Source organism: Hyaena hyaena, unplaced genomic scaffold (assembly GCF_003009895.1).
Source record: "Hyaena hyaena isolate Hyena2069 unplaced genomic scaffold, ASM300989v1 scaffold_283, whole genome shotgun sequence".
NCBI classification, from domain to species: domain Eukaryota; kingdom Metazoa; phylum Chordata; class Mammalia; order Carnivora; family Hyaenidae; genus Hyaena; species Hyaena hyaena.
This window is the reverse complement of record NW_024080916.1, coordinates 386,617-408,881: the sequence shown is the minus strand read 5'-3', so window position 1 is coordinate 408,881 and position 22,265 is coordinate 386,617. Positions and strand designations below refer to the sequence as shown.

The 22,265-nt window shown below is 35.7% G+C and overlaps 1 protein-coding gene across 9 annotated transcripts in view; it reads left to right on the top strand.

The window, feature by feature from the left end:
• Positions 1–22,265, top strand: part of GULP1 (GULP PTB domain containing engulfment adaptor 1) — a 277,575-nt gene that overhangs the window by 183,645 nt on the left and 71,665 nt on the right. The gene's annotated exons all lie outside the window — the stretch shown is intronic.

The window sequence follows — 22,265 nt, the reverse complement described above, 5'->3', positions numbered from 1 at the left end:
ACGAATGGTGATAGACAAGGCAGCGATGGTTAATTACTTCCTAGGAGATTTAGAGTCAGAGAGCATAAATCACTCTCTCCCAGACTCTGCAGGTTCAGATAAGAAATGGTACCCTGGGCAGCAAGCAAGCAATGAAGGGCCTTGATCTTCCTTCACTTGATCCCCAGTTATAATCCTAAATAATTAAAGATAGATCTCTAGCTCCATCAGGTTTTGCATTTATTTCTGAGGATTACCACACCACACCACACCACTGACTTACTTACATGTCTGTTTTTATTGCTCATTAGAATGGTATTGCTCCATACTTACTCACACAAACATTTGCCGAGATGACGGAATAAAAACAAAGCAAGTCTTGCAAGCAGAGAAGTATTTCCATTTGCAAATACTCAGACTAAATAATATGCTACAGGAACTGCCAGGGAAAAATGAGTGAGATTGAATATACTCAAGCATTGTCAGGAGAAACCTGTCAATAAATTTAAGTTTTAAAAAGTATGTAGAAAGTGTGAGGAAACAACAGCTAAATAATTTGAGAAATTAGAATTGGAATTCTACAGATGATTTTGTATGTTTGCGTGTGAGCATGACAGTAGTAGGTTAAAGTAGGAAATCAGGTATTATAATTAATGAATTACCTATTCTTTCTGAAAATGTAAATAAGGCAGAGAAACATTTTATAGTAGAGATGTAGAGACCACAGGTCTATGAGCATTGTATAAACTTGCACAACTTTAGCTCAGAGTTTTATAATGAATTAATGAATGAATGTTACTTTTTACATTTATTTAGTAAATTTCATGAATAATATCCTTCTATATGTTTCCCAGTGTAGTAAAACTTGCAAATGATGGAAACACACATAACATTATAGTGAATTATCCAAACCACAGGGTACTAATTAGCCAAGTGAGTATAGTAGGTCATTCAATGGCTACCAACATAAAACGAAAATCTTTGTAGTTAAAATAAAGTTAATGGACTATTACAAATTTAAATGATTTTGTTGTTGGTTTCACCATCAGTCATCTCATGATGAGATGATGTGGAGAACCGTATCCATAGTGTGTTTGACTGTAGGGCATAAATTAACAATTTTTTAATCTAATTCCAGGAGGCAAGTTTGTAATTCCAGAATAGCTGATCAACAAAAGACATGAACGCTGACTTTAGAGTTGTCTCTAGACTGGTTCAGCCTCATTCTTTTTAGCATGTACTAGGTGCCAGACTCCAAGTGTTTAACATGCCTCCCCCACATGCTTATAGAAGAGTCTCCAAGGATAAAACAAAGTTGGATGATTGGAAGAACACACAAGACCCCTTGGGTCTGATGTACGGCTCTAATATAGGCAGTAAAAATGTTACAGCAAGAGAAAGAATACACACAAAAGCATCAGAAACTTCCAGCACAGCTCTCTAGGACCCTTTTTTTAGCCGCACAAAATTCATCTCCAGATTATGAACCACCAACATAAGTGGAAGGAATTTTGGCTTCAAAAGACCTTGTTCTTATATTGGCCAAAAATAAGTATGAAATTTCTACACATCCCAGAGACATGCATAGAGCTGGCTCACGATCTTACACATTGTGGGACTCTGCGTTACACTGAGGATCATCCATGGGAAGGGTGAAGACGGATTTTTTTAATGGAGATCAAGAACCAGTGGAAATGATTTTTGTGATTGGGGTGAGGTGGCCTTTACCGTCATGCGTGTACAACATCCCAGAGACATCCTTGAAAATGGCCCACTTTACAAAGTCTTAAGGGTTCAGTATGGCTGGAGTGTAGAATATAAGTAGATAAAGAATCATGAAGATAAATCCTCAATTGCATTCCTGGGCGACAAGTGTGTAGTTGATGGACTTGAACTTGAGCTAGGGGATAATGATGTACCAGGTTAGGAACACCTGGGTTGGAGATATCTGAGAAATAATTAAAAGGCCAGAATACAAAGCACAGTGTTTTGAGAACCACTCAGTAGGCACTAAACAACTAAAAGACTAATGCTGTGATCTTGCATTTTAAAAGTTCTAATAATTCCTGTCAGAAGCCTATTATAAATAGGACAACAAACAAACAAAAAGTTGTTTTGAAATCTGTCCCATGCTGTGAATTCATGTTAGAACAAACTACCGTTTTAAGTTTCAACACCTTCAAAGGAAAAGTGTTCCTCAATTAACAGAGGTGCTTTCAGAAGACCAGTGAAAGCCGGCTTCCTGTGGAGAAGTTTGCCTTCCCAGTTTCACTGTGGCTTCTTTCCACCTTAGGGAATCAGATGAGACATTCCCTTCATTCTGTTCCATTTTCTCTTTTATCCAAACATTTTAATTGTCTTCTCTAATAACAATTGAGGTTAAGTTTATGTGTGTATGTATGTGTACACAATTCTATATAATTTGCACACATGTACAAAACACACATAAATGCATACACATATAAGAACTCCGAATGTACAACATCTAGCAGATCAAATGACAAATGGTACCGGCGTATCAATCTGGCTCTCTTCATGTTGGCTTAGTGTCTTTAAAATAAGCTATTTCTTGAAATCTGAAAAAACACAAAACTACATTTTTCCCCCCTTTTGAGTGATGAGCCAGTTTCTTTCAAGTACCAAATAGCAAGGATCATCAATATTATAATGTGTATATACCTCATCCTCCCCCATGATAAAATGTCTAAAAAGCAATCACAAACAAAAAAGCTATTTCCTGTGAACTGTAAAGTTACAGATGTCATGTAGAGGAGTGGCATCTATGCCTTGTCAAGCTGCCATGCCTCTGCCAAATATTACTACCTCATGTTCGTACTTTTACATCCCAGTGAGGTAGTCACAACTGATACTGTATTTTACAAATAGGAATAAGCACAACCTCGAGGTGCTTAAATGACTTGTTTAAGGTCACACCATGTAAAAAGTGAAACCCGGTCTTCCGTGCAGATAATGTTCTTTTAGGTTCTAACCTATTTGAAATGTATTGCTTTTCCTCCCTAAGCTGCCTTCTCTATTTTCAGAAAAGTAAAAGTAGAGGAATATATTGTCCAGTTACTCTTAAATATTTTTAAACAGATAAAGGTAATATTTTTATTACATGTACAACTTTCGTTTTGAATTTTACATTAAAGCGACCTTCTGCACAGAAGTTTATAAAAAAGATAAAGTTGCTTTTGAGATTGGTGGGTTCTTAATCCATGGAAATGAAGCTACTTGGTCCCTTATTACCCCATTCTTTTTTTCTTTTAACTTGTGCATTCGTCTTTTGCACTATCCTAATACAAATCACCATTTTTGTAAATTGGGCATGCATGACTTCGGTCAGATTAAGAGCTACCACAGTGTTTTGAGGCACAAAGAAATATTCTCACTGAATATGCAGTTTTAATCCTATTTGGGCTTAATTAGGATGGATCAGTGTTTCTTAAACTGGTGTGTTTGTTAAAAATGCAGATTCCCTATCAACTTATTCTGATTTAGTTAATCTAGAATGAGCTGAGAAACCTGCATTTTTACTGTAGTGTACTTAAGAAGCATGAGAAAGATAAGGGTATTTTTTTTTTTATTGGAGGGGACAAATAGCAAGACAAATGAAACACACAGATAAAGTCTCTTTAAATCAATAGTGTCCACCATCCTCCCTACCAATCTTTATAGGAAGCCAGTAACTAAAGCCAGCAAAATCGAGTGGCTTTAGTTTCAGTTCTCTACTCTTGCACACCAGCTGTGAGAGTGTTAATAAGCATCAAAATCATCCAAAGGTGATGATTTAGGAGTCTAAAAAGAAAATTGCAGTATCTGAGTAATCTACTGTACTGGTGATACCTGGATAAAAAAAAAAAAATCTTTGGGGAAGAAAGATCTGTGCTAACATAAGGAGTAACTTTCCAGTGCAATAGAAACACTTCTCTTAAGCTGTTCTTGCATGTTTGCATAGTATAGACATATTACCATCAAGATTTTCTGACTAGCCATCTATGATTAGCAAGACTTATAAATTATATAGTAGTTCACCTTAATAATTCCTTGTTTTCTTCCATTTTCTTTTCAACATTCCCTCATTGGGGACGTGTGTCTTTTGCAACTTACCTTTTCTTATTTTTTTGTTAAAGTTTATTTATTTTGAGAGAGGGAGAGAGAGAGAGAGAGGGAGAGAGAATCCCAAGCAAGGTCCATGCTGTCATCATGGAGCTGGATGTAGGGCTCAGATTCACGAACCATGAGATCATGACCTGAGCTGAAACCAAGATCGGACACTTAACCCATTGAGCCACGCAGGCGCCCCCAACTTCCCATTTCTTAAATTCACATCCTCTAAGCATTAGGGACTGGTCATTGGTATATGCTGACTGCTCACCTCATTATACTTAGCAGTAATAATAATAACCCTACTGGCATTGATGACTGCTTGTTGGACATATATACTGCCTTTATCTAATGGCAATCCTCTGAGGTAGGTAATGTAGTTATAACAGCTTTTTATATACTTACCTGCTGTGGTTATTATCATGGCCCCCATTTTACAAATGAGGAAACTGAGGTTTAGAGAAATTTAATATCTTCCCATGCTTGCACCATTAATAATCAATAGAGCTTTCACATTCAGGCAACATGATTTTAGAGCATGAGTGTCTAATCACTACAGCATGCTCTCAGGAATTAGAACTTTAGGCTCTTTGTCTTTATGTAAGTAGAGAATGTCTCCTGTTAAAGACCTTTCTGTGCCTTATTTTGTTCTGTTAGAAAAGGGATAGTCCTGTGTCTTTTCACTTAATAGTCTTCTGCTCTTCTCATAAGTAGCTTCTAGCAATTCATTTTTGGGAAATTGCCAGAACAGAAAAGGACAAATGTCCATTGTCACTGCCTTCTTCCAGATCATATCTGCCAGTAGGCTGTTTCTACTCCTCTCCCAGGCTGCCATTTCCAACCTTGAACACTCTTTGTGTCCCTCATTTGTGTGTACCATGTTTCCCAGAGCCATATTTTCTATTTTCTATCTCTCAACTTATAAACTTCACTTTGTTCAGAAAGTCCATTTTTTACTCACTTGCCCTGATTTCATAGACAGCCTACTCATGGTTTTTTAGAATTCTAGTACTTAGAAAACTCCTGGCTTGGTAAGAAGCAGTTGTGGGAGGCTTTGGTTGAAAAGGACGCAAGTGGGGAGGATGGATAGTTATACTGAACCAGTTCCAGGAAAAGAGGGAGAGAGAAAGAGAGAGAGAGAGGAGAAAGCTCTGTCTGGAAGGAGGTGTTTTATTGGACATTTAATTTGTTATGATTGTCTCATAGCTGGCAAGACAATTCTTTTTTTTTATTATTATTTTAACATTTATTTAATTTTGAGAGAAAGACAGAGAGAGTGGAAGAGAGAGAGCAGGGGAGGGGCAGAGAGAGATAGACAGAGGATCTATCTGAAGCCTGAAGCAGCCTCCATGCTGTCAGCACAGAGCCCAATGTGGGGTGGGGGTAAGGGGCTCAAACTCACAGCTGTGAGATCATGACCTGAGCTGAAATCAAGTCGGCTACCTAACTGACTGAGCCACCCAGGGGCCTCTACCAATTTATAAAACATTTTCTGATATTTCTGTTCCTCTTAAATGAGATATACTTGAAAACAATTTCTATACTGTGTGACGTATAGTAGAAGGCTGATACATGTTAGAAATTGCCCCTTTCAGGGTGCCTGGGTGGCTCAGCCGATTGAGCATCCAACTTTGGCTCAGGTCATCATCTTGTGGTTCATGAGTTCAAGCCCCGTGTTGGGCTCTGTGCTGACAGCTCAGAGTCTGGAGCCTGCTTCAGATTCTATGTCTCTGTCTCTCTCTGCCCCTCCCTCACTTGCACTCTGTCTCTCTTTCAAAAATAAATAAACATTAAAAAAATTTAAAGTAAAAGAAATTGCCCTTTTCTCTGAGCTTTCTAGCCATTTACAAGAATTTCATTTAATCTCTGAGTATTTCAAAATGCCAGCAGAGCATAGCTTGAAGACGCTTTTAAAGGGTACTCTATTGGAGTTTTCCTGGAAAGTCTCCTTTTCATATAAATATTACTAGCCATGAACACAACTGCCATGGGCTTTGAATATACTACTACTCACTGAATTCTTTCTACAAGCGACCGAGAGCACAGTTACCTTATCGAATGCCTTAATTACTAGAATTAGTAATACTATTATCACGTTTAACTTTGCAATATTGTATAAAGTCTTATCAATACATATATACATTTACATTGATTCTCATAAATCTGTATTTACCCATATCCTCACCCCTCTGCATTTAATTTTATGTTAACATAGGCTTATTAAAATAAAACCTTAACAAGTCTTTAAAAAGTTTATCATAATTTGCCCAAGACATTTTTTTTCCTGGTAACTACCACCCTTGACTTGGTACTACAGAATGTCTCAAAAGTAATGCTAACAAGATTCTTAAGAGAGCTAAGTACCAGAAATAATTCAGCTGTCACTACCCTATATTGTAGAAGGGAATGTCATGGCTTCCAACTCCCAGCATTAACAATGTGGGGATAAGGAAAGCTCTAAAAAGAATGCATTGTCTGAAAAAGAAAACTGATAAGATGTCATGATTCCTGTATTCTCAGTTTGAAAAACTTGGCTATGGAAACTCATTGGGACTTTTAAAAGCTCAGTGGATCTGCTGGAGGTGGGAACTATATATACTAAGGAGAATGATTTTTAAAGCAGGCTTTGAGTTGCCTATGTGATATGTATACAATGCATCAAAGTGCATTTCACACCCAAGAATTATTTCATGGTTCAGTAAATTAAATGTTGACATAATATTTATAAAGAAAGTTATTGAGACAGGCAGCTGTGTAGGACAGAATATGAAGGCAAACACAGTTAATGTTTTATCCCATTTTGATTGAGAGTGATAAGTATTTCTCCAAAGTACTTGAAAATAGTAGAGCATATGATGGGTTGAAATAAAGTCAATAGTAACTGTGAAGCTGTTTTTTATATTTATAGTTACTGTAAAAATAAAAACAAATATCTAGTGAGCTATTTGAAATTTAACAAATTATCAAACATTTTAGCCAGTGAAATCACCTATTAATATAGTTGCATGTCAAGGTCCTATCATGTTTATGAAACACTTTATTTTACCTTGTCAATGGTGAATCATATAGTTAAGGGGTTGTGTTTCTTTGTGCTGCTGCTGAAAAATTTGTAGCCTAGTTTATGACCTACCTCTAGCAAATGTATAGGATTACGTGGCTTTTGACTACAAACCTATTTCTGCTGTATATCCTTGCTTTTATTTTCCTTTTACTTCATTTTTCTATTTTATTTTATCTTCCTCTACTTTATGACTCTTCATAAGCCACTTTGAATACATTTGGGGACATAGTGGAATGATTTTTAAATCAGTGAAATGAAAACCCTGTGGTTTTGTTTTGTTTTGAAGAAGGAGCTATGTCCCTGGGAACCCAAGATCAATCATCACCTTTGATCAGTCACCTCTTTATCTTCACCTGTCCTCTGAACTTTGCTGCTGCTTTCACCAAGGAAAACCACTTCTCTTCTGAAGACACTAAATCCAGTTGCCCTTCCCAGCCTTGAACACTTTTGCAAGTGGTGACTGTTTTCTGCACACTGCTGTCCCCAGAACACCTGGCCTGGCAGGTGAATTGATTGGCCTTCTCTCTTCTTTCTCCCTAAAACCTCCTAGCTTTGAGTCTTATGTTATCAAACTGTGCCAGTTTACTCTCCTATTTGAAGTCATCTACAATCCCCAGGTCAGTCCTTCATCCCTTAAGTATTCTAGCTCTTGCTTCATTGTCCTTGTCCTCAATATAACTCCATACGAGGAAGAATATTATAATATATGGAATGATTACTGTAGGAGCAGATGCTCTTGTGAGATAGTGATCTCGCTGTCAATAAGTATACTCAAACAAATAGACATAGCATGCCAACTCTTTGGATATGGCCTATACCTGATTCACCCTTTGGGTGCATATATGCTATTCTAGGCTAACAGTGGAATTATCAGTGTACAATTCTATTCATACAGAAAATTATAATCACTAGGTTAAATATTTAGCCCCAAATCAATACATCTATCTATATATTGAACTTAAAACATAAAAAATGTAGACAGTGATATCATTTATATGATATATGTCCTGAATGCTTGTGCCTTGACCTTCATAAACTGGATCATTTAACAGAATAAGTTTCAGACTTTAACCAATTTATAGTCACTGAACCAGTGAGGTGACTGAGGTGACCTCAGACCAACTTTTTTTGTACAATATGGTTGACCAAATGTACGACCTCATTAGTGAGATCACCACACACTTACATGGTATACATACAGTACTTAATGTAACAGCAGATATAATTATCCTAACCTATCAAATTGTTTGCCTTATTAAATTTAGAAAAGAAGTTTCTGGGAAAAAATCATATGCAATGTATTTAGCACCTAGTGAAGTTTTAATACAATGTTTCCTACAAATTTTAATCTCTAACATTTGATAAATAGTACCTTATTTATCTACTCCTTTCTTTTTGTTTTTATTTGAACATGGGCATCATGGGTATAACTGCTAACATATGCATACATTTCATAGTCCCTTTTTAATTTCAGATCCCCACTTATTAAATCCCTGGAGTTATAATGGAACATTAAAATCATTGGGGGAATTAGCATGATGAATACCTTTTCCTTTTTACTTATATAATTTCAAAGTAGAAGAAAAAGCTGGAAAGTGATTGATCATTGTTATTTTTTATAATATACTTGGATCATATGGAACAATTTAATTTCAAGGAGATTCTTTGACTTTAAATAAAAGAGTTTTAGTTCTCTTACTTGATAAAGTGAGACAAATCTATTGAATACTAAATTATTAAATTAACACTATGTTAAATGCTATTGTCTCATTATCTTAAGCAATCCTCTGAATGACTTTATATAGAAATATCACCACCACTTTTTTATAAAGAATAACAAACTTGGGAATGTAAAAATACATTGACCAAATTTAGGAACAGTAGAGCTAAGATAAGATCTTAATCTCCACAAGTCCGTAGATTCATTCTTCTTAAGCACTTTGTCACTACGCAGAATAAAGTTTAACTTTGTCGTTCAGTAAGCAAATTTGAGGATTAAAGCTTCTCGACTTCAGTGTTTACATGAGGATTTGTATTTTATAAATCATATATATGGTAACTTGGAAAGTTTGCTATCCTAATAACAATCTGAACATTCACTCCACGTGGAGAAGAACCATCTACAACCTGAGCTTCCTTTTTCCAGGAAGTGTTTTTATAGCAACAGGCAAAAAGTACTTTCTGCAGAGAGGCTAACAAGACTATTGAGAGAGTAAGAGTGAGTTATTTGCCCTTCTCCTGGCATTTTCCCTATCATCCACCCACTTTGCATTCCTTCCTGCAGGCTGCTCACAGGATTTCTGTAGGCAAAGCTTGACAGATGAGATTCTAGTGATTGAAGTTCCTCTAGCTCTGATGAGGTGTCATCAAGGACTTAAGAAAACAGCCCTCCCCAAGCTGTCTGCTGTATGAACTACTGTCTACCTTCAGATAAAGAATTAACCATGTTAAAATGACAGTAATTCTTAGGATCTTTAGTAAAATTCCATTATGATGTTTATTGGGATTTAACAGAGCGAGACTTCCTGGGTTTTACACCTGTTTCAACTTGAATATTTGGTAATAGACTGTAAATTTTGGAGCAAAGAGAGAATGCCATTGTGCCCTAATTCCTACTTGTAGCAGCATCTATAATTTTTACGGACATATGTAATATTGAAATTTATATTTCATTTAGCCCTGAAATGAAAGACAAATAAGTATCCTGATTCTAATAGCATCACATACTTGCCCATACTTCACTTATTTGTGCATTTTAGTAGCAATTATCACTTTTAAATGGAAACAATTTAATCATAGGACCAAGTCAGGGTATATATTTTATATTAAGCCTGATGGGCAAGAATTGAATTGGCATGTCACAAAAAGCTTAAAATCTGTTAAAAATAAGTAGGTAACTTTAAACTTTAGTCATATTAATAATAAAGTGCATATGAAGTAGAGGTTCATCTGAAATACCAGTTCTGCAGTCTAAAAATAGCAAATTTAGGGGCGCCTGGGTGCCTTAGTCGGTTGGGCGTCCGACTTTTGCTTAGGTCATGATCTCGCGGTTCGTGGGTTCGAGCCCCGCGTCTCGGGCTCTGTGCTGACTGCCGGCTCAGAGCCTGGAGCCTGTTTCAGTCTGTGACTCCCTCTCTCTCTGACCCTCCCCTGTTCACGCTGTCTCTCTCTCTCTCTCTCCTAGAAATAAATAAAACATTAAAAAAAAAATTTAAAAATAGCAAATTTAAGTATTTGATGTATTACTCAAATATATCTTGGGAAATAGAAATGTATAATTCTTTTTGATAAAATAACATATTGCAATATAATTCTGTATATATAAAGGGAGGTTTTTAATATATATATTATATTTATTATAATATATATAATAATATAATAATAATAATATATAATATATTATATATTATATATAATAATATAATATATAATAATATAATATATATAATTTTAATATATATATTAAAAACCTCCCTTTATATATATATATACACATATATATATATACATATATAATTTGGAATTATAGTCACTAATCAGGTTATTAAGTTTTTAGAAGTTGGCCAATAAGGACCTAAAGGTCTGTGTTAATACCGGGATTAGAACTTTCAAAGGGCAGCTGAAAAATGCTCTCAAAAGCTGCTCAAGAATATGGGATGATTGATTTTTTTAAAAGGCCAAGGAAAATCAAATAAAATCAGCATATAGCAGAGTTCAGACAAAGCCAATTAAGCATCACAGTGAAGACTAAGTGGTGCTAATTAGTGATAACTGATTTTAAGTATTAAGAAAAAAATCTAAAGTTGTTTTTAAAAAGAAAAAAATACATGGACTTAAAAAAATTAAATGCAATTATCAAATGATCAACACCTGTGTATCACTTAGCAGCATTTATTGAATAGAAGCAAATATTTTTTTAATGTTCGTTATGTGTCATGCACTTGAACCATGCAGTTTTTGCACACAACACACTTATAAAGTATAGGGATATTCATCTACATTTTACGAAGAGAAGAAGCTGCTGTCCAGAGATGTTAAGATTCATAGATGTATCAGGTGGTAGGGTCAGAATTCAAACCTTGTGTTCCTGACTCAAACCCTTTAGCATGATTCCACCAAGCCACCCCCACAGAGATCATTGAGTTTTCTGTTCATCAGTGTGTCCAGGTACCTGGCACATAGTAGATCTTCAATAAACAGCTTTGAATAAAAGATCTTCAAAAAACACCTTGATCTCACTAGTACTTCTGGGGGGACCTGGTGGAAATGAGAATAGTACATTCATAAGCTTGTTTCAGGTGTTCCACATTTCAAGCATTTGTTTGTTGTTTTGTTTTGTTTCTTTTTTGTTTATTTGTTTTGTTTGATCTTTTCTTGCATGTGTTTGACTCTTTAACTCTAGGAGATAAAACCCCAGGGGACAAGATCCAGTATTCTTTGCTTAGACCAATATAGCACACTAATGGAAGTTCTGCATGCAGCAGTGCCTGGCAAAATTAACCAGGCCATATTAATCATTGACAGAAAGTCTGTTAAAAGAAATAAATATATCTGCATTTCAGGAGTGTCGTTAGCACACACTCATTTTTCATGCAGAAGAGCTATGCACAACCTATCAAGATCTGAGAAGTAGATTTTCTTCCCTTTCTAAAGAAATGAGGACAGCAATTTGAGTAGTATGATCTCTTAATGTGATCAGTCATTTTCTGTGATATTCAAGTGTGAAGGAGAAGTTCTGCGCACAGCTTGGGATGAGGTCTCCTCCAAAATGGCTTAAGATTGTAAAACAAACTGGTCACTTAACAGCCAGAAAACTCCACTGGGATAGTGACCGTATATTTGGAAGATTTCTTGTTGCAGTCTATTTTGGTTGCATTCAAATAATGACGCCGTACGAAGCATGGGATGAAAGAACCTTTGGGAAAACTTAGGCACCCTGTCTGGCCATTGTAGATAAGGGCATAGCCTTTCTAGGTCAGGGGTACTGGTCTGTGTTGCTCACTGCCGTGTTCCTGGTGTAGAACAGCACCTGATGTATAGATGATGCACAACAAATATTTTTGAAATGGTTTAGGATATGGAAATGATAATAATAATAATAGAGTTTATCTTAGAGGGGAAGGATTGGGAACACTATTCCCTGAGACAGGAAGGATACTACAGCTTTTAAAGCTTCCCCCACCCCCCAAAAGGGAGAGAAAGAGATAAATTTAGCTCAGGAAAAGACATGAGGATTCCTGAAATACTAGGGGCTTCTCCAGGTAAATATATTCTTTCAGGAAAGAGTTCAGAGACACAAGCAGATCTGGGGCAATTACTTTGTCAAAGTTTAAACCTGAAGTAGAGTAATAAGGAGTGTAATGTATTGCCAAAAGCTTAAGTAAGTTCCATGAAGATTAAGAATAAGAAACAAAGACTACCTACCACTGTTATTCTATATTGTTTTAGAAGCAAGGGAAAATTGGTAACAATATTGGTATCCTGGCATACCATATTGGTATACCAATGATATTGGTAACAGTATTGAGAAAGAAAAGGAAATGTATTTCTCTTCATTGGTAATTATATTTCAGTACACTCAAATTTAAAAATAAATAAATAAAGCTGTGCTTAAGAAGATAATTTGGTAAACTGACTGGATAAAGGGTATTTCCTATAGTAGCAATAACTTGTTAAAAATACAATTTTAAAAACCTTATTTACCCAAAACTATAAAGCAACTAGGAATATATTTAGCAAGGAAAACACTTGGTCTTCCTGAAAACAGTGTAAACACTTACACATAAAGCATCCACAAACAGGCATATCATGTAGATACCTTAAAAATCTAACTTGTCTCAAGTTTTATATAATTGATTAAATCTCAAAAATGCAATTAAATTAAATTACAGTGAGAATTAAGAATAACAAATGTTTGAAAATAATCAAAAAATTTTTTTGAGAAAAAAGATACATCTATTTATGTGCTATGAATTGTAGCAGCTTCAAGAGCCAAACTCCAAATACGGGTGGCTTAAAACAGTTTCTTTTTTCCTTGCTTCACAGCCCATTGTGAGTGGGTTGACAATGTTTGTTGTGGCCATTTTCCTATTTTATTTTCATTTCTAAGCATAAATTCAGTGAATATTCACTCTGTGCAGTCACTGGTTGCATTACCTCATTTAATTCTCACACAAACACTGTGAGTTTATCCCCATTTTATGAATGACCAAACTGAGGCCCAGAGTCTCAGGAAATTCAAGTTACCGCAAATATTCTTTTGACTCCTTTAGATTTGAAATACATTTCACAGTAGGAAGAACATAAAACATTTTATTTAGTCAAATGGATGTGGCATAAACAAGTAATATATACCCAGGGTATTATGTTATCTTTCATTCTATTTCTGTCTTATATAACGTAGTCAAAGTAAAGAGTATGTGTGTGAAAATTAGGACGACTGGAATCATAACCCCATCTCTCCTACCTAACAAGCTTCCTGACCTTGAGACTTTCCTACCCTAACCTTCAACTTCCTAGTCCTCAGTTTCACATCTATAAAATAATGGGAGTTGTATAAAAATATCTCTATAGTCCACAACCATACACATTCCTGTCCACATTAGAGTGGATCTTAATAAGAAAATAGATTGTGAAGTTTATCTGGCTCCAAAGCCCATGTTTTTGGTTCTCTCTATAAATTGGTTTAATTTTGTAGTATGTCTCTTTTGGTTTTAAATTATTTAATGTTTATTTTTTAAAAAAATTTTTAACATTTATTTATTTTTTAGACAGAGAGAGACAGAGCATGAGCAGGGGAGGTCCAGAGAGAGAGGGAGACACAGAATCGGAAACAGGCTCCAGGCTCTGAGCTGTCAGCACAGAGCCCAGTGCAGGGCTCCAACCTGTAAACCATGAAATCATGACCTAAGCCGGAGTCGGACGCTTAACCGACTGAGCCACCCAGCTCAACGCCCCTTTTAATGTTTATTTTTGAGAGAGGGAGAGGGAGAGGGAGACGGAGAGGGAGAATGTGAGTGGGGGAGGGGCAGAGAGAGATGGGGAGAGACAGAATCCTCAAAGCTGGCCCCAGGCTCTGAGCTGTCAGCATAGAACGCGACACAGGTCTTGAACCCACAAGCCATGAGATCATGACTTGAGCCGAAGTCGGATACTTAACTCATTGAGCCACCCAGGCGTACCTGTAATACTTCAGTTATAACAAAATACAAGTGAATGCCCTGTGCTTCACTCTACCTGTCTCATTTCTCAGATATGAAGGAAGTTTGACCGTGGAGGAGCCTCTGGGACAGGACAAAAATTCAGTGCTGCTTCTTGTGCCTGTGTGATTCAAAGCCCAATTTGGGAAACCCTCGGACACTGGCAGTGAGCACCATTTCTTGTTATAGCCAGTAGGTTTGTTTTGGCTTCAACTTAGAACTCTTATTTTAAAAGCTAGAGCCTATGAAAATAATACCCTCTATATCCATGTAAAAGAAGAACAGATGTAATTTAATAGAAAGTTCCTACTATAAAATGAGAAACCCAAGATCAAATCAAATATTATACATATCAAAATTTTCCTGGCTATCCTCCAAAGAGAGAACCAGGAAACCTTCAGAGTATTTAGTTTAAAGTATAACCTTTCTTTTTGGTGAATCTATTTTAATTTTTTTTTTCAGGATTATGGTTTTGGTGATTAAGTAATAGGTTTAAATCTGATTGATTCTGACCTTTTGCTAGCAATTGACTGTTACAATGTGCCTTTTAAAAAACAATTTTTTTTTCTTGCATTACTTGGCACAGTGATATGGCAAGTCAGCCAAATAAAGAATATAAAATTAAATTGGCTTACTCCTGTGGCTTACTCCTGGGTGCAGTTGAATAGCTAGAAGGTTTAAATACTGGTGGGGGTTTTTTTTGGTTTTTGCTTTTTCTTTAACACCTATCCAGTCAAGTTAATGCCAAGAAAATTAGCCCCATCGCTTTGAAGCTCTGCAACCTTGGTTATAAAGATAGAGACATGCCCATTTATTTTTTTCTATGTTTAGAATATCCATTGGTCATTATCCTCCAATTATTTATTAATCTTGAGGTTAGATAAATCTTTTATGATATAAGAGGTAGACATTATTTTCCCTTAATATTTTAAAATAATTATATAGAGAACATATTATCTATGTAAAATTGTCATATTTTGAATTTGATATAAATAAAGCCTGTATTTCATAGATTTCTGTTATAAACTAGATCTTTCGTATGTTAAATAGTGTCAAATTTCATAGCAATTAGACTTATAACTCTTTAGTTAATTACTTTAATTGTTATTTATCTGGCATTTTAAAACACCCTGCATTATTCATAGAGTGATCTTAAAAACATTTGAGAAAGCAACTTAAACATATGAATGAGTTGATGTGATGTGCAACACTGCTCTCTACTGGTAAAAAAGCAAGTCATAAAACTATGAAGGTTTTCACATGAAAAAAGTCAGCTACAAATATTTGAAAATGAAGATGTAGTACTCAAACTTTCACATATTTTTGCCAAATGCTTATTGTAGGTATAATAGAATACAATGAATTAACTGGGAGAAATGAATACAGACATGACTTGAGATTAGTTTAAAGAGAAGTCTTTATCATTTTAATTAATTAAAAAATAGTTGTGAGAGTTTTGGAAATTTAGCCAAATATGAAATATCTTAATAGCATTTTAATGTAAGAAGTTTATAAGGTAAATAATTTTGTATATATTTAGTCATATATGACATATATAGTCATATAAAGTAAACTTACAGTAATATAGTAAGAGGTTTTGCTTGTTTACATAAGTTTGTCTAATCTGTTCATTACTTTCATTGTAACATGAATTTGAAAGATAAGCATACCATATTTTCAATGATATTACCTCTTGGTTATGAGATAAAAGTTGATGCTTATCACGTTGATTTAGTTTTCTGTAGGTTCTAAATTCCCTTTAGTGAACATGCATTACTCTTAAAATATCAGTATTTATTCATAGTTAAATAGAAACATTTTGTTGTAGAGTTTCAAAGCACAAGCACATATTGTGGAAGACAGGCACGTATGTAAGGTCTAATGCCTGATGTATCCTAAAAAAAAAATGTGCTGAGATTAATGTTGTGTATTTGTGACTATGAAGAAAAATAAATGATAGTAATTTAAATACTAAAAGAAAAAAATGCCACCAACCATTACCACTTGCCACGGAACACACAGTCTCTATCTTGCTCTTTGCCCCACTGAAAAATGATACTCTGAATCTACATGTATAAAGCAAAACCAGTCTGATATCTTCTCATCATTTGTTTCTGCCACATGGAGGAGCTAAGACATAAAGTTGCTAAAACATAAAAACAGTTATTTTTACTCAGTTTAAAATGCTAACCCTGCCAATGTCTTATTTCTTAAGAGAATGCTAAAAGAAAATCTGTGTTTTTTTCACTTAGGTAAATATCTAACTGGAAAAAAATTTTTTGAGATTGACTTTTTTCATTCAGTGTAATTCCCTTGAGATCTATCCAAGTTGTTGTATGTGTCAGTAATTCATATATTTTTATTTCTGAGTCATATTCCATGGTATAAATGTACCACAGTTTAACTATTAACTCACCGAAGGACATTTGGGTTGTTTCCAATGTTTGGCTATTACAAATAAATCTACTTTAAACATCAGCGCACAAAACATGCATGCATTCATTCATTCATTTTTAACATTTATTTGGTTTTGAGAGAGAGAGAGAGAATTAGCGGGGGAGGGGCTGAGAGTGAGGGATACAGAGAATCTGAAGCAGGCTCCAGACTCTGAGCTGTCAGGATAGAGCTCAATGCAGGACTGAACTCATGGACAGTGAGATCATTACCTGAGCTGAAGTCGGACACTTAACTGACTGAGCCACCCAGGTGTTCCCGTGTACAAAATATTTACATGAACATAAGTTTTCATTTTGGGGGGATAAGTGCCCAAAAGTGCAGATGCTGTTACTATCCTATGATAACTGCATGTTTAATTCTAAAAGAAATTACCAAACTCTTGTCCGGAGTGGCTGTACCATTTTATATTCCCAGCAACAGCAGTATCTATAATTGTATTTGCTAATCTGACAACCCTAATAGTAATATTAATGTATAAAATTTATGATTCCCTTTGGCCTTTCCCTGAACACTTAACTTATTCCCAGTGTCAGCATTATACTCTTTCATCTGCCTTTGAACCACTGCAGCTGCCTGGGGACCCATGCATGATTCTGGAACATTACTCAATCTCTCAGTTCCTGTGAGACCCCAGGATTCCCCAGGGTTCTGTAATCTACAGTTACTACCCAGAATTCTGCTTCCCCAAGCTTACTCTGTACACCCAGCCACCAAGTGTGCTTCTCCACCTAACACATAAAAGGCATTTCAACCTTAATGTGTTTGAGTGCATATTTCATTTCATCCTTTCATTCAGGTCTCTATTAAAATGTCACCTTTTTAGAGAGGACTTTCCTGATCACTCAATCTTAAATATTATTCACACTCCCCAGTTTGTCTGTGTTATTATTTGTGTTATCTTTACTTATGTTATCTAAAATATATTATAAATCTGTCTGTAATCTAGACATAAACACAGAAATTAGATAGACAGAAATCATACACACACACACACACACACACACACATATTTACTAGGATGTAAACTCCATTAGAACAGGGATATTTTCCCCCTCTTCCCAACTTTTAGTAAATGCTTGATTAATAGTAAATACTTAAATATATATTTTTAGAGGAATAAATGGATATGTGGAACATTAACATTTGGGTGCTTAATTTAATGTTTATTTTATCAAAGGTATATGTGTCCATTTTAAACAGTTGAGTGTCCGTCTGACACTTATAATGAAAAAAGCAAAATGTTCCCCAGCCCTTCTCCCAGGTCTCACTCATTAAAGCAACCACTGTCAACTCTTCTGTGCATATTATACTATTGATGTTTGGCTGTCTCCACTAGAGTTTGGAATTCATAAAGGGGGGAAATTTGCTTTGCTTTGCTGTCTGCTGTATCCCCAGTTCTCAAAACAGTACTTGATAAATCATAAGCACCCAGCAATTAAATTGCCTGCACCATGTTTTTAATTTCAATGAGCTCTTTTTTGTTCTCTTCATGTTGCTCCATATACTACCCTGTTTTTATCTTGGATGCAACAGACTTATATGGATTTTGGGTTTTTAGCACTCTATTTTTTTGTCCCTGCTTTCTCTCTGAATCTTTCCCATGCTTTTTTGTTCCTGTTTCTTTATTTTTCTCCTGGTTTTCATGTGAGTGGTTTTCCTCACATATGTGCATATACTTGGTGTGTTTTGAGTTTGAAGGCTCAGGCACTCAGAAGCTGACTGGCAGTTCTTATTCTTAAATGGGCAGAGCTTGTCAATTGGTGATTGATCAGGTGGCCCATCTGTTTCTTGTGGAATCCAGTGGTCAGCAAAGATTATCTTCCCCCCACCCCTTAGGCCATGCTCCCTAAGGACGAATCCTCCTACCTGAAGCTTATGAGACTAGCAGCCAGTCAATGTCCTGGGAGACACAATGCCTTGGAAAGGAGTCCTGCAGACTTCAAATTCTGGCATGTAGACTTTGGCTTAGACTTGTTTTAGTGAGATTTCTTTTACCCTTCAGACATCAGGCAGAGTGGAAAAAGACAAAAACTAAATCCTACTTCTAATCTGTATACAAGCTTTTTGATATCACTTATAACAAGAGATTTTGTTATTTGTGAGTTTGTACACTAGACTGTATGGTCCTAAATGTAAGCATTTAAGTGCTGAATAGTGTGTAAGGTCAGTTTCTCAGAATTAGATCCTGAGACGAAGATTTAGGTGCAAGTGATTTATTAAGGGAGTGCTCCCTGGCGCAGCCAGTAAGAGTGTGGGGAAGCAGGCTAGACACAGGGAAGAAATCAAGGATGAGGACAGCATCAAGGGAAGCCCCAGCCTCAGTCTGATTCTTAGGGAACCTCCACATGGTAACCTTAAGTCTTAGAGTGTGCCTGATCTCCAAGGAAAGGAGCTGGGCCTTTGTCTTTCTACCCCACAGCTAAGAATTGTGGTTATATTGAAGAGGAAGCAAAAAACTCCCAGGCGTTTCTAGCTTAGCATTGGCAAAGTGGCTTCCTTGCCCAAAGGGAATCCTCTGGAGATCTGGACCACCAGCCATTACCAGCCAACTATGCCTAAGCCTGGGATGGGTCTCGGCACTGATCAAATGGATCCATCAACGGAGAGCTGAGCAGGCACCAAGAGTATCCACTGAATTCTAGTGTCTTCTCCATAAAGCCATTAATTAAATAAAGAAATGTAAATCCCTAATAATTATAAAACACTTTGCAGTTTGCAGACTTGTATGGGTTTTTTGTTTTTGTTTTTAAGTTTCATTGTGACTGATCTTTAGAAAAATTTAATGAGAAGAACAATATCACTATCCTGGTTTTTCAGAAGTCTAATAAATCAGAGATTAAGTGACTATTCTAACATCTTCAGATCCTAAGCCTAGAGTTTATTTCTTTAAATATTTTATGTTGACATATGGAATGCATATAAATATGATTTATTTAACCTGAGTAAGTCTCATGGTGACTTTAATTTAAAAAATACAGGAAATCAAGTAAGGCATAATCTATTTCTCATTTTTAAAATTATTTCCATTTAGTTTATCTAACATTACATTGAAAAATTGAATTAAGTGGATAGCTCCATATTAGATGTCTGCACAGTCTCTACTATCATTCAAGGCTTCTCTCAGTGTTTCATTCCTCAGATGACTTAATTAAAGCCAGTGTGAAAAAGAAAGTATTAAAAGGTTCCTGGAGCCCTGCAAGAGGTTAATTCATTTAGAATGTACTTGGAGTTCTTCCATAATTTTCCCATGTGGGCCTATTTACATATAATACTTATGACTCATGGCATTTCTGCCGAGGAATGAATATTCTTCCATAAATATTTCCAGTAACTCTTACAGTCTGTTATTGACAACTTCTTATCAGACACTTCTAGTTCAAGAATCACTTACCAAGAAAAAGTCTACCTTTGCTTCCCTGTTTTTGCTAACTCTACACCTCTCACTGATGGAGAATCTCTCTGTGATTTGATCAATTCAGAGAGAATGAGGACAGGAATTTACCCCCGGTGGTGGATTAACTCAGAACTAAATAGCTCCTAGTGTGTTAACGCTGTTCCTGTCACTTGAACCCTTTATCCCTTCTGGAGGATCTAAAACAGTGCTTTTCAAACCTGGTGACACATTAAAATCACCTGGGGAGCTTTAAAATACACAGATGCCCTGGCTCTGCCCCAGACCAATTAAATCAGACTCCTTAGGCTCCGGTCTAAGTTTAAAGCCCCCATGTGATTTTATCGCACAGCCAAGGTTGAATACACTGATCTGAAACAGAAGAAATGTGACAGGTGCATTGGTGTCAAGAATAGATTTGCCTGTGTCCCACATCTTAGAAGTAGTTTTCAATTCCTTTTAAGCTGAGAATTTCTCCATTTATTTTGGTCTTTTTTGAAAGCCTGGTTGACCAACTTGAGGTCACAGTTGAGCAAGACAAGTGCCTGATGAAACTGTATCTAGGCTGTGGTAGCAGTTATTTGATACAGTTTGAGCACATAAGGAAAAGGAACTGTTATACCTTATAGAATCTGAGAATTGAAACTTCTTTTGCCCTAATGCTTCTTCCTAATGCCTTTAAAGATGCTGATTTATTACACCAAGGATCTATGTTATTCTATTTTAACCTGCTCCCTGGATAATTCTTATGGCGGTAATACAGACAACCCATTTTGAAAAACAAAATTCTGATTTGTTTAGTTGTTATTGTTATTTTTGCAAGAATGAAGGAAGGAATAAAATATGATTTAAAAAGTTACTCTGACATTACTATATTGCTCATCTGCATTCTGTGAGTTAACACATGAAAAGATTCTGCTTACTCATTTGATATAAAGTATGTACACACACGTATACATGCCTATTTATATAAGAAGCAATGAATTCATAATTCACTCTACTGTTATAATTGATACTATGTGACAAGAGGGTCTGGGAAATTATATACACTTACTGAATTTAATGATTATTTGCTATTTACATAGAAGTATTTTATATAAAAAATATCCACATTTCAATTCTAATTGGTTTTACATATCTCAGGAGATTGGACTTCTGTTTGGGGGGGGTTATATCTCTCCAGGATAGAGATTTTATTACAATGTGGTAATTATTATGAAGCTTTTTTATTTTTAGGGGGCAATAGGTCAGATATTAGCTAAAAACCTTCAGGGATATTTTAAAATTTAGTAAAATAGTTGATAATATAAATTTTATTTTTATATATATATATTTTTTAATTTCTAGGAGAGAGAGAGAGAGCGTGAGCAGGAGAGGGTCAGAGAGAGGGAGACACAGACTCTGAAATAGGCTCCAGGCTCTGAGCTGGCAGTCAGCACAGAGCCCGACGCGGGGCTCAAACCCACGAACCGCGAGATCGTGACCTAAGCGAAAGTCGGACGCTTAACCGACTAAGCCATCCAGGCGCCCCAATATAAATTTTATTTTTAATGAAGTTTAGCTTGTAGCTCTGATAGATGAAGTAATTAGGTTTAAAAAGTTTCTATTTTTTGCATGTTATAGGAGTGTCATAATTAGAAAACAAAGAAAATGTTTATTTGAAATTATGAACTACATTAAATCATATTGATATCTTAAAATATACCATTGACATATAAATCAAGTAACAGGGGCATTTGGGTGACTCGGTTGATCGTCCAACTTTGGCTCAGATCAGGATCTCACGGTTCATGGGTTCAAGCCTAGTATGGGGCTCTGCTGTCAGCACAGAGCCTGCTTTGATCCTGCCTCCCTTGCTCTCTGTACCTCCCCAGCTTGCACATGCACATGTTTCTGTCTTTCTCTGTCTCAAAAGTAAACATTAAAAAAAAATCAAATAACAAACAGCATTTATATGCTTTGAACTTACAGATAAATTAATGGTTTTTATTATTAATGTGTTTTAAATTTTAAATATTGAGGTCAACTTTGTTCCTTTCCTTCTAAAATGAAGTAACTTTAGCTTTCTTTC